We start from the raw sequence: 14,448 nt of genomic DNA, 5'->3' as shown, positions 1-14,448 counted from the left end.
AGCAGTCTCCATTCCCAAGGATCCAGAGAACTTCAAAATGGACTGGAAGGCAGGAAGATTTTATAGGATAAAGAATGAGGAATAGAGAAGAGAAAATTTAAATGAATAAGGAAAAGGGAATATGTATAGAGCCCTGAGTTGGCTTGGCATGTGGGGATTGGTTGACTGGATATACTGCATTTCTGGTCAAGTGGAACATTTATAGGGACTTGAAAGTTACATGTTTCAGTTTGCTGACATGGCACCCCAGGCAGAAGCAGCACCATCTTGGACCTAGACATTTATTTCAACAGCTCTTTAAACTAAATTAGTAACTTTATTTATTTATTTTTGCAAGAGGACAATTAGTTTTTATTTCAGATGTTGTAGTAAGAAACTCAATTGGCATCTTCTTTTTTTTTTAATTGAAAAGTATGATAACCATATTTACTCATTAAATACTGTTTTTCTAAAACACAGCTTGGAAACATCCAGCATGCACGTTTAACCTCAGTACAATGGATTTAAAACCAAGTATGCATGTTACATGCATCAAGGCTAGATTACAAATTATCATGGTCATCATCATCTTGACATTTTATTTTCAATGCATTTGATGATTCACTGGCAGTATTTTGTGATGACACCGTGTTAGTGGTAATAAGAATGTCTTTGGACCTAATTAATGATGGATTAATTAGAACATTCTGAACTGCTGATGTTGCAGGAATTGATGCTTTCACAGCTGGGGATTGTGAAGTGGGCATCTGTACTGTGAACCTTTGCCCTTTGAGGGACACTGGAGTCCCTACTTTAGTTGACACAGACATGGTGTGTGGGGTTGGTGTGCCAAGTGTGGGAGTACTTGGTCTGCTAATAACTGAACCAACACTTTACTGCAGAACTGTTCTTCTTCTCACAGAAGTAGATCCCTGTTTTGTAAAGACTTAAATCTATAATTTGGAGCAGTCAAGGAGTATCTACCAGTTGGCAATCTAGAGCCTGAACATGGCTTGATCAATGGCAAAGGGGTTTGATTTCTTTGCTTTGTGATATCTAATAAAATATCTGTTGGTTGGGGAGAGGTAAATGACTCAGAATCTTCTCTTCCTTCATTACCTTCATTTCTGTCAGCTGCAGACAGGACATGAAGACCCAGAATTAATCTGCACATTAAAATGATTTACCATAAGGCTATGTAATTCAGAAGGAAGGAGTGGGGATGAAAGGCTGAGTAGGAAAAAGAAATGAGACAGGAGATAGGATTGTTTTCTTTGCTGTGCAGAAGCTTTTTAGTTTGATGTAATCCCACTTGTCTATTTTCGCTTTTGTTGCCATTGCTTTTGATGTCAGGTCCATGAAATCACTGCCAAGACCAATGTCATGAAGTTATCCCCTGTTTTCTTAAGGAAAGTTAGTAACTTTAAATGAGGGATTGTTAAAGTTAAAAGATCATGATTATGAAAAAGTTACAAAACTATTGAAAGTTTACCAAAGTATTTAATTCACCTTCAAAGTTTATCTTTTATCTTATAAGGGGTTTTTTTTAGTACATATTAAAACAAGAAAGGAGCACTTGGGGAAAACTAGGTCCAGAAGAGAAAATTTGGGCATGTGTATAAATTCCCCTCAAATCCCTGTGTCCTGCACTGACACATTCATGTTTCTAAGCAGGATAACAGGAGAGGATCTCTAAAAAAAAATGCAAAACATTGAATCCTGAAGAAGTCTCCTGACCTGCATTCTGCCCCACCCTGTCATCCTCAGACGAAATGGGCTTGATAAATTAGAAGAAATGTCAGGATAAGGTAGGCTATGCTTCAGTAATAAATAAACCTCAATGAGTAAATTGTTTAAGACACTGAGGATTTTATTCTGCACTCAAAGTCCAGAGTGAATCAGGTGACCTTCTCCTATCCTGCAGCCTGCAAGGTTGCTGTGTCAAGAAAAGAGGAAGCTAGAAGTTTCCCCACATGTCTGTAGGGGCCGGGAAGTGCCCTCGTGACACTTCCCCCACATTTCATTGATTGTAACTCAGCCACATTATCCCAACCTAAGGGAGTTTGGGCCAGCAGGGGACATGAAGTGGGACTTAGACGTCTCTGCCCCGGAAGACTTTCTGACTCCTGTAAGCTCCTCCCACCTTAGTGATCAGCTCCCTGATTTCCCTCCTCAGAACCAACAACCCCCCAAAGAAAGAGAACTGGCCAGTGAGAACGAGAGAGAGAGAGAGTGAATGGGAGCACTACATCTCCTACTAAGCCCCAGAGCACAGAATTCCAGAATGGTACCATATTCCAATGTTAGAGACTCCAGGTCATCCCACACATCATTTTATTAATGAGTGAAAAAAGAGAGAACGAAAACTGTTGAAATAAGACTATAAACAAGAATATACTTCTCACCCTACTTCCCTTCCTCCCGTGTGACTACTCCCACTATAGTGAATCTGATAAAGTGTATGTCTGATTTTCTTGCTCCAAAACATATCAAGAACCATAAGCTTCCTTAAGCTCAAATGACTCGTTTTCAACCTCATCTTCATTTGTTAAAGGGCAGCTATTATTATATGAAAAGAGCCTTTTCATATTCTACATATTCTGTGACATTGGGGTCACCAGCATGAGTGACACTTTCTGGACTCATCCAACCAACATTTTGAATGTCTTCCAGGTGCCGGCTCTTGTGCCAGGTTGACGCTTGGGCTGTACTCTTCTCTAGGAGCTCACGGTCAGCAGCTGCCATCTGAGTCTGGGCAGATGCGTTACAGGAAACATAACTACTGTTTCTTGCAAGCCACGCCCTGAGGTGCACCGCTGGGTCTGTGCTCAGCCAGAAAAGGAAAAGGGCCCCTGAGGCACCAGTTGCTCACTGCTCCTGAATAATCACATCCAGGATGGGGTGGCATATACATTAAAGACAACAATTTTCACTGTTCTCATGGGAGTTAAAAATTGGAATTAGTTTTTCCCAAAGCCAGCTTCAACTCTCTCCAACAGTCAGATTTTATTTGAGACCTGGGGGGCAGGGGAGAAGACAATGTTCATTGGTGCCTGTTTGGAACTCACTTTTGCCATCCGAGAGGCTCCTGGCCGGCCGTGATGCTGGCCCACGGCAGGTGGGACTGAAGTGAGAGCAGAAGCTGTGAGCCGGGACTCCAGGAGGTGCACTTCCTAGACCCACCTCTTCCATTAACTAGCTCTGCGACCTTGAAGGAGTCCTTTGGCCCTTCTGACCTTCAGTTTCCTCATGTGTAAAATCGAATGCTTAGACTAGACAGGCCTCTCCCAGCTGAGACGCCCTGTTATTCTGGACTTCTGTGTTCCTGCCTCTGTAATTGAGGTCCCCAGCCCTGTGTCACATGGGGTCTGCGGGGAGGATGCACTGGTGCACTGTCATCAGAGTGATCAACTTGAGAGGCATCCCCCCCGCAGTGACTTGCCAAGAGAAAAAGTAAGAAATACGTCACCTCCAGAACTCTTTGGCATTGATTTTTTTCCCCTACAACTTCCAAATGCTCACTGTAGTCACAGAATGAAGAAGGAAACAATCCTTCTCCAGCCAGTAAAGTCAACAAGTGGAATGGCTGGGGACCTCTGCACCCATGCGTACATCACCGAGACAGCCTTGCCAAAGGGTACTTAGCCCGTGGCTGAGGGTTTAGAGAGAGGCAGTTATTGAAGGCAGTGTGCTGCCTGTCACTGGGAGCCCAGTTCACCCAAGGGGACTTGCCACGTGGTATTGTGGAGGTACAGACCTTCAAAGAGGCTCAGCCTTCTCCTTGCATTCACACACATATTTTGCAGATGAGGGAACTGAAGCCCAGGGAGGTTGACTAGCCCAAGATCGTGAACACTGGGCAGAACTGAGATGAAAACTTGCATCTTCTGTCTGACTCCTGACTTACAGGCCTAAGCTCTTACACCACACTGTGCTAGAGCATTCATAGACACACTCACTGAAACTTGAACCTGGTATCAATAATAGTCATATGGTAATGATAGTGCCAAAAATGGTAATTATATATACCACATATTTATGTTATATGTGTATCCTATGTATTACACACACACACACACACACACACACACACACACACACACACACACACACCATTTATTGAGCAGCCACCATTGGCCAGGCACTGTGCTAGTCTTTTTATATATCTTAGCTCTGTTTTTTACAATAACTATAAGATATAATCTCTTTATTATCATTCCTAACTTACAAGTAAGAAAACTGAGGCTTAAGGAGATGAACTCACTTGTTCATTTGGTAACATATAGCCCACTCATTCCGCTGAACCAATTTTTCAAAAGTCTGAACTATGTACGGGCATTAAACTGGTCACCATGGTGGGATTTAGAAATAAATTAGGGAAGAGCTGTTCCTTAAAGAGATAATAGAAACCTCTGACATAAGCCACAGATATATGTGACAGCAGTATAAGGGAGAAGATGTCAGAAGAAAGATTTGGCTATATTGAGGAATTCAGAGAAAAGGATGATTTTTTTTCCATACTGAATGGATTAGGAAAGGAAAGGCAAGGTAGCTGAACTGAACCTCGATAGAAGGGTAGGTGCTGGGCACTGGAATCGGGGTGAAGGGCCTTCCAGAATAAAGCACAGAGCCCGAAAGTAGCTACACATGGAACCAACAGCAAATCGGTTGGGAAGTTTGATCTCTGACCAGTATATGCCACAGCAAAGGGACACTGAGTGTAAAATATTTAGTAGGTAAAGGCGCAAGGTGACTGATCCCATGAACCACCAGTCGTAAAGAAATCTTGCTTTCAGATATTGCTACACCAAAAGAAATGGAAAAACCACCAGAAAACTTGTAAATTTGGTGTCTAACCTAAAAGCAAAGTGGAACTGACCCAGCCCACAGTGAGAGACTCTTCATGGGAGAAACTAGAGCATCTTCCTGTAAAGTCAAAAGGGTTTACAGTTGTAGGAGGTCATTGATGCTGAACATACATATCTGAACATACAGGGAGTCAAATCGGTCTCCCAGAAACAGAACATCTGCAAATGGTAAAATCCTGATGTGGCACAGGTAACCTATATCACCGCTTTAAAGGGGAGTGGTGATTTGTCTCCACTGAAGTAAGAACAAAGAGAGAGGATTGGACTTAAACTAGTGTTGTGCCAGTAAATGTTTACATACTAGCACTCTTTTAAAATGTGCACATGTCCATGCTTCAGGTTATTATGAATTTTATTGCTATAAAGGCAGTACACACTTTAGAAATAATAATAAAATACTAATACTACTACTAATAAGATACTAATATACAATACGCTTTGTTGTAAATTCCATATAGCCAACTGGTCCTCACAGAATGCTTTCATTGATATTTGCAAAATTCTTGTGTCTGTAGACAATCTGTGGTTGCAATTAATGAATGAGTATAGTCCCAACATGAATGTGGTTGATATTTTTGGTTACTTAATTAGAAGAAAGAGAAACAAAAAAGACCAATGTTGGAACTTTTCTCACTCAGGACAAACCTGAATCAAAACGTGAGCAACTTCTTTGCAGAATCAAACAATAGTTTTTAACTAATAGAAGACTGGTTTTTCAATTTGATGCTATTCATGATGTAATGGTTACAGACATAGCACACTTTAAAGCTTAATTTACAATATTAACATTTTCTCCATTACTCTTTTTGCAATCAGCTGTACAATAAACCAAGTTCTGATTTGTAGTACGTACTCATTTCTGTGATATAAACACTCTCATATGGCTGGTTCCCAGCTACCAATGAGATATCATTGAATGCAGAGTAGGGAAGAGAGGCATAGTAGTAGAACTTGTATGATATTTCACTGTTATGGACTGAACGTTTGTATCCCCCTAAAATTTGTATGTTGAAGCCCTAACTCCTAGTGTGATTGTATTTGAAGGTGGGGCCTTTGGGAGGTAATTAAATTAAGATGAGGTCATGAGGGTAGGGCTCCCATGATAGGATTAGTGTCCCTATTAGAAGTGGAAAAAACACCACAGCTTGCTTGCTCTCTGCCATGTAAGGACACAGCCTCAGCTAGAAGACTGTCATCTACAGGCCAGGAAAAGAGCTCTTACCAGCAGCCAGATCTGCCCAGCACCTTGATCGTGAACTCCCCAGCCTCCAAGACTGTGACAAATGTCTGTTGTTTAAGCCACTCAGTCTCTGGTGTTTTGTTATGGTAGCCTGAGCTGACTAATATAACCAGCATAGAGTGAATGTGAATAACTTCAAGGCATAGTTAATACTAAAATGTTGTAAAGCAATTAGAAAGTGATGTCTTAAGTATTTATTTCTTCTGCATTTGTTTCATTTACTTTTTATTTTGAAGTAATTATAGACACATGGGAATTTGCAAAAATAGTACAGGGTCCCACATACCCCTTACCCAGCTTCCCCCAGTGTTGACATCTTATATAACCATAATACAATATCACAAACAGGAAATTGAGACTCATACAATACTACTAAAGACATTAATCAGCTATCACCATTTTTATATGGATTCATTTGTTGGGTGTGTGTGTTTGTGTATATGTGTGGTATGTGTGCAGTTTTATCCCATGTATAGATTTGTATAACCACCAGGACATTCAGGATACATAAATGTCCCATCATCACAAAGGAATTCCCTTGCGTTTTCTCTTTAGATTGTCACCACTCCATCCTCGTCTCTCATAACCCTTAATCTGTTCTCCATGTCTATTGTGAATATAACAATAAGTATCCAGAATGTTTTAAATATAGAACCATACATTACATAAACTTTTGATACTGACTTTTTTTCACTAAGTATAATTCCCTGAACTTTGTTTCATGTATCATTCCTTTTGATTGCTAAGCAGTGTTCCATCGTGTGGGTGTACCAGTTTGGTTAACCACTCACCCACTGATGGATATTTGATTTGTTCCAGATTTTTACTGTTATGGATAGAGCTCCCATAAATATTTGTGTACAGGTTTTTGTGTGAAAGTAATTTTTCATTTTTCTGGGATGTGACCAAGAGTGTGACTGCTGAGTCATTTGATAAAGTACAAGTAACTTTTTCCAAATTATTTTGGAAATTATTTTCTAAAGTGGTTGTATCATTTTACTTTCCTGCCAGTATGTATGAGAGATCAATCTTCTCTGCATTCTTGCCAGCATTTTGTGTTGTTACTATTTTTCATTTTAGCTATTTTAATAGTTGAATAGTGATATTGTGATTTTAATTATTTATTTTTTAACATCTTTATTGGAGTATTATTGCTTTACAATGGTGTGTTAGTTTCTGCTTTATAACAAAGTGAATCAGCTATACATATACATATATCCCCATATCTCCTCCCTCGATATTGTGATTTTAATTTGCATTACTTAATGGCTAATGATGTTAGGCATCTTTTCATGTGCTTGTTTGTCACCCGTATCACCTCTTTGGTGAAATGCCTCTTTATATCATCTACCCATTTTCTAATTGGATTTTTTTGTTTCCTTACTGTTGAGTTTTGAGAATTCTTTATACCATCTAGATATAAGAATTTTGTCAGGTATGTGGTTTGCAAGTTTTTTCTCCCAGTCTCTAACTTATCTTTTCATCCTCTTAAAAGGGTCACAAAAATCTTAAATTTTGATGATGGTAAATTTATCAATTCTTTCTTTTATGGATCATGCCTTTAATGTCATGTCTCAGGACTCCTCGTGTAGGTTTAGATCCTAAAGATTTTCTCCTATGTTTTCTTATAAAAGTTTTTAAATATTACATTTTAAATTTAAACCCACAATCCATTTTGAGTTAATATTTTTGTATGGTATGAGGTTTTAAGTCAAAGCTATTTTTTTGCCCATGGATGTCCAATTGTTCCAGCACCATTTATTTAAAAGCTTATTTTTCTCCACTGAAATTTCATTTGTTTTTCATATAATTTATTTTCTTGTAGGTTTAATTTTTAATAATGGCTGTGGCTTGACATCCAGCTCACAAACTCCCTGAAAATTTAACCATGGGTTCTGGGAGCCAGTACAGGCTGACTGCAGCACACCATTGATTTAAACTGTGTTGTAAGGTTCTGTTTAGAGGAAAAAAGACAGCCATAGAGATGATTAGGGATGGTGAGCATGTGTAAACATTGAAATATATAACGTAAAGCATTAGAAAAGCACCAAGGCCCAGAGGTGGCATTAGTACCATCTTGTAGAAAATTAAAACTCAGATTTGAAATTCACATTTTATTAGCTTTGGAGAGAGGGAGCAGGAATTGAATGTAATTCGTGCTATTAATTTGAAATTGCTTAATTCATAGGTTCCCTTTAAACTAATTGGGTGGCCAAGAAGTTTGGTAGGACAGTCATGGCCTCTGTGGTCAAATGAAGCTGGGTCTGATTCTTGGCACTGACATTTATCAGCTTTGAGGAACACCTCAATGACCTTTAGATTCCAGTAGTGTTAAAATTGGGAGAAGAATCCAAAGCTGTGTTCATTAATTTAACAAATACTTGATGAGTTCCAGGTTATGTAGAAGGGATTAGGGATACAGCAGCAAGCAAAGTCATCACAATTTTTGCCCTCAAAGATTTACAGTCCAGTGGAAAGCTAGACAATGAATAAAAATCACACTAGTGAAAAATGGTGTTACAATTGTGATAAGTGGCATAAAGGAAACAGACAAGCAAAGAACCCAGTTCCTAGCATAGAGTGTGCTAAATGGTAGCTATTTTTTTATTACAGCTTTGGGTAATACGAGGGTGGTTCAGACAGAGATCTGAAGACCTCATCTGAGGGCCTGACTACTCATTACTTACATTGCGTTATAATGCCTGCTTTGCATAGAGAGCTGAATTGGATATACTTTAAGGGCCCTCTTAAGATTCTTAAGTGTCTAAGAATCTGTGACCATCATGTGTGTCAAGCAGGGATTTGTTTAATTTGTTTACATAGAGACGGATAAATTCAGCAATCAATATGGTAGTCATTAAGTCAGATGCTTCGCATACTTATATTTTTAATAACATTTTTCTACCATACTCCCTAGTCATTGTGCCCTTTTAAAAATGGACTAAATTACGAAAAAGTACTTAGGGGTCTACAGTTCTGAAACCTGGGACAGTGCAATTAGTGCTGAAGTGTTTATCAATTTTATTTTCAACTATATACACATTGGGTTTTGATTGGAAGTAAGTTATTGTCAATCAATGTTTTTTTGTAATGAAGCCCATAAATCCACATTAAATAAACATCCAAACTTGTTGATGTCCTTTTGCTTTCCTCTTTGAGCTTATGTATTTTCATCAGAATAATTCACTAAAGTCAACCTGAGTCTTTTTGTAAAACTTTTTACGAGTTTTCCACTGAGTCTCCCCTGACCTACTGAGCAACCAGCCCCAGTGTCAGCTGCCTGTGCTGGTCTGGGGCAGGGGCTGCGGGACATCTGAACATCTGAGCGCTTCTGCTTCTTAACTGATGTTCTTATTCTTTAAAACAAAACGCATAGGGCTTCCCTGGTGGCACAGTGGTTGAGAGTCCGCCTGCCGATGCAGGGGACACGGGTTCGTGCCCCGGTCCGGGAAGATCCCACATGCCGCGGAGCGGCTGGGCCCATGAGCCATGGCCGCTGAGCCTGCGCGTCCGGAGCCTGTGCTCCGCAGCGGGAGAAGCCACAGCGGTGAGAGGCCTGCGTACCACCAAAAAAAAAAAAAAAAAAGGTAAATCAAAATGCATAATCTTTCCTCCCCACCACTATCTCTACTACCTCCATTTTTTCAATGGGAAGATGAGGAGTAAGAGGTACATGGCTAGTTCTTTCATTTTTTCTGACTATCAAATTGGCACTACCTTATAGTAAAACATTTGGAAAATTACAAACACTTCTAAGGAGAAAATAAAATTTTATCTGTGGTTGTACCATTTGCAGAATTCTTTTCCCTATACCTTGAAACACTGGGCGTGATCATTCCAAAATTTCAGGGTTAAACTCTAAGTCACTGCTTCTGCATCCACCATGGTTTGAGACTAACGGGTGAAGCCAGTTACCTATCCCAGGCCCGAGATTCAAAAAGAATGTCCAGCTTAAACGTGCATAATGCTGGGTGGCAGGAACTCTCCTTAGTACTTTGCAGATACATTTCTTACAACAACCCTGCAAAAGTACGATTATTATCCCCAGTTTTCTAAACTCACAGAGGCAGAGTAAGAAACAACCTGAATCCAGACCCAGGAAGACCAGTTCCAAGTCCACAGACTAAATAACCTTCTTAGATGATAGAAAGCCTAGTGACAGGTCCAACCCCTTTCCTCACCTGGCACGTCCCTTTCTATGTGAAGCCAACACCTTCTTTGTTTCTTTGTCCCAGTCCAGGTCCAATATTGACTTTGCTCATACTTTGACTTGTTAAGTGATGCTGTCTAGCACTCTTGTGAATAGAGGATCTCTTTTGTCCCTTTACCCTCTTTTTAGAACCTTCGCTCCACTCACTTCTATTGAAGGCCAACTGCATTTCCATGACTCAGCAGTATTATTCCCAATCATCTCCCCATTTCTCCACATCTGGCGGTTCTACCCAATAACCAAAGTCTCATAAGGTACCAAGCATATATTTGGGAAGGAGGGAGGGAGATGATTAAGCTCACTTTTTAACATAGAGAGCAAGAGGATTTCTGAGGTCACTGAGGGGCAGGGACTCTACAACTACGGGGAGATAAATTTGGTTGATTGGTGTATGTCCTTGATCTTTTTCTATGCATAAGTTTAAAAATTTTTAATTTTTATTTATTTTTATTTTTTCCCAACTTCTGATTTTGAAATATTTCATACTCACGGGGAAAACCCAAAGTATTTTCACTGGACACTTTTAACCGGTACCTACCGTATTAGTTTCCCGGGGCTTCCAGAACAAATCACCACAAATTGGGTAACTCATACAACAGACACTTATTCTCTCACAGTTCTGGAGACTAGGAGTCTAAAATCACGGTGTCTGTAGGCCCTGCTCCCTCTGAAGGCTCCGGGGAAGAATTCTGTGCCTCTTCCTGACGTCTGGTGATTGCTGGCAGCCCTGGACATTCCTTGGCTTGTATCCCTCGAATTTCTGCCTCGGTCACGACGGCCTTCTCCACTGTGTGTCTCTATGTCTCCTCTTCTAAGAACCATATTAGGTTTGGGGCCCACCCTTATCCAGTATGACCTCATTTTAATTTAACTAATTACTCTGCAAAGACTCTATTGTTAAACAAGGTCACATTCTGAGCTTCTGGGTAAATGTGCATTTTAGGGGGACTGTTTAACCCAGCACACCTACATTTATTAATTATTAACATTTTGACACCTTTGTTTTATCTTTAACTCTATCCATCCATGTGTGCACACATGCATCTATCCACACACAGATTTTGTTGATCCACTTGAAAGTTAGTACTAGACTTGATACCACAACAAATACTTCAGCTGATATCTTCAGCTAAGAAAAAAAAAATCGTTCTACATAATCACAATATAATTACCACAACATAATAAATTTAACATTTGAACCATGATTTATATGAGATACAGACCATATTTAAATTTTCTCGTTTATTCCAAAAATATTCTTTCTAGCTGATGGTTTTTTCTAAATCAGGATCGAATAAAGGATCAGACACTGCATTTATTTATTATGTCTCTTTATAGTCTCCTTTTACTAGACGAGTGCTCTCCCCCTTTTTTCTCATGTCACTGACATTTTTGAAGAGTCCATGCCAGTTATTTTCGAGAATATCCCATATTCTAGATTGGTCTGATTATTTCTTGATGATTAGATTCAGGTTAAATGTTTTTGGAAAGAATACTACACAGATGATACCGTATTGTGTCCCCCTAGTACATCACACCAGGAGGCTGAGAATGTCTGTTTGCTGCATTATTAGTGAAGCTAAATATAATCTCTTGGCTGAGGTTCTGAGAGCCAGCTCTCCCCCTTGTGATGGGGTGCCCATGATTCCCTGTTCAACCAATTACTGTTTCACATTGTCTTTTGAAAATTTGCCCATTTCTGTTCTGAGCTTTTGTATTTCTTTTGTTTGTTTGTTTTGGGTTTTTTTGTTTTTTTTTTTTTGTTTTTTGCGGTACGCGGGCCTCTCAGTGTTGTGGCCTCTCCTGTTGCGGAGCACAGGCTCCGGACGCGCAGGCTCAGCGGCCATGGCTCACGGGCCCAGCCGCTCCGCGGCATGTGGGATCTTCCCGGACCGGGGCACAAACCCGTGTCCCCTGCATCGGCAGGCGGACTCTCAACCACTGCACCACCAGGGAAGCCCTGAGCTTTTGTATTTCTGGCTAGAGGTTTTTTTAAAATATACAAAGTGCTTTTTTATGGACATTTAATTCAGCTGGGGTTTGTGTTACAGTTTTTCTTCTACTTTGTAGTTTTTGGGGGGGAAGAATTTTCACCTGCTGAAATATTTTGGTTCTCGATTTCCATGGTCTTACTGTGACTCTGTAGGGATGATATCTGCTATTTTACCTTTGAATAGTCTTGCATTTTCCTGAATCAGCAACAACAGGTGATTCTGTGCAGACAGTGGTAAGATTTTGGGGAGGCTCACTTAATTTCTTAGTTCAAGAGCACTGTCTTCTGCTGATACACTTAAGAGCGCTTTTCAAAACTAGATGGCACCTTTTATTGGTGGGGGGTTGTACCTAACCGTTCTTTTCTGATGGACCCCTCATCTTGCTTTCTCCTTCTGCTTCATCACCTGGGCTTTAAGGACCCCTCTCATCTCCCCAAAAAGGTGCCTTCCCAAGACTTCCACCTCTGGGCAGCCCCCTCCATTTGTGTGTCCAGTAATGGTGTCCTGATCCAACAGATTATAGACTTTTGTCAGTGTTTATCTTTTCAGAGTGTGACATTTTCCTGCTAAGAATGATTTTATCTGTGCTCTTACACTGCCAGGCCTGCTGCCTTCTCCTTTTTCCCAAGCATTCTCCAGACAATTCTCAGCTCCAGCAAGTCTTCAGTGCTGGCTCTGCAGATTCCAGATTCTTCTTTCCTAGCTCCGTGTAAACTGGGATTTGTAGCATCCTCTGTCTTCTAGTTATGCAGTAGACAGGGGTTATGGGTGGTTTTATTTGCTCTCCTTATTGATCTCTGTAGGTTCTGGAGGACACATGTAGAGAGATCCATATTTAGTTAATGTATAGAAACTCAAAGTCTGCATATATTTATTCTTACTTTCTTGATATTTTAATGTAAACACAATGATATATTTTTCTTATTTTAAAGCTACAGTGGTAGCATAATTATATCTATTTATATCTATGTATTTCTCTTTTTGTGTGTGTGATTTGCTTTTTAGCTTTAACCCTTGAGTTCTTCTGAAGTTCTGCTTGCTTTTGGCTTGCTTATCTAGACCTTCTGTTCTGGCCTGTAGGCACAGTAGAACATAAGGAATCGTGGCCTAGTTTTCTTAGAAATGGACAGATGCTTAGAGAGATGATCGGTAATCTAGGGCCTTGTCCAAATGTGGTTGATGCTTTTTGAAGCACAAAATGGACAAGGGCAGGGTAGGGCTCTATTGTAAATTCTTACAGAGGTTGAATGGCAGCCTCTTGGCACTTGAGGCTTTCATTTCTGCTGAGTTTTTTGAGGACCAACTGTCCTTCAAAGCTGGCTGCTCACCAGATTCCTCGGAACAGCTTTATGCAATGTCACGTTGTTAAACACTTGTTTATGTCCCAAATTCTTCATGAAGGTTTTAACTTCTCATGAGCAACTCCTACCTCCTTCTCTCCCAGTGCTCCCTGCAGGAGTCCTGCGCAAAGTAGGTTCTCAGGGACTATTCCATCACCTCCGAAAGCCTCTATCTTGAAACCTCAGGAGGTGTTACATCAAAAGCAGTTTACTTTTCTTTGGAGACTGATGAGGAAATCAAAGGCACCTGAGCAGAAATGAGACTAGGAGCATTTGTGTGCTCTGCAGCCTCTCTAGGCTGACTCTGTAACATGTTAAGCCCTCTTCATTTTGCTCAAGAAGTGGTGAAAAAATAAAACAAGACCATTAGTACCCCCCTTTAAAATATATATTATATGGGTATGCCCCAAAACAGCCACCCAAGTTGGTGCCTGGGCATTGCCAGTAAACCCCTTTTGGAGGGACTAGATTATGAATTCAATTAAGAATCTCTGTATTGCACATTCAAAAGGTCTGATGTTATTTGAACTTCTGTGAGTTATTCTGTTTACAGTTATTATTCATGGCACAACACATGACCCTGGGATGTAAATAAATAAATAAGGCAGGGGGACATGAAAATTGAATGATGTCACCCTCCCTTGGACAAGCCCTTCAGTGGTTTTCCTTGTCCTGGGGTAAGGAACAAATTTTTTTTTTAACATCTTTATTGGAGTATAATTGCTTTACATTGTTGTGTTAGTTTCTGCTTTATAACAAAGTGAATCAACTATACGTATACATATATCCCCATATCTCCTCCCTCTTGCGTCTCCCT

At 40.1% G+C, this 14,448-nt stretch overlaps 1 protein-coding gene and 1 pseudogene across 2 annotated transcripts in view; one reads left to right on the top strand and one right to left on the bottom strand.

Moving 5' to 3' along the window:
• The window catches only part of ST6GALNAC5 (ST6 N-acetylgalactosaminide alpha-2,6-sialyltransferase 5), a 169,337-nt gene that overhangs the window by 75,870 nt on the left and 79,019 nt on the right, over positions 1-14,448 (top strand). The window lies entirely within an intron of this gene.
• Positions 543-2,724, bottom strand: LOC102990105 (transcription initiation factor TFIID subunit 9-like; annotated as a pseudogene).

The sequence above is a fragment of the Physeter macrocephalus genome, chromosome 4, assembly GCF_002837175.3.
Source record: "Physeter macrocephalus isolate SW-GA chromosome 4, ASM283717v5, whole genome shotgun sequence".
Classification (NCBI taxonomy): domain Eukaryota; kingdom Metazoa; phylum Chordata; class Mammalia; order Artiodactyla; family Physeteridae; genus Physeter; species Physeter macrocephalus.
The sequence above is the reverse complement of the archived record's forward strand: the minus strand, read 5'-3'. Positions and strand labels throughout refer to the sequence as shown.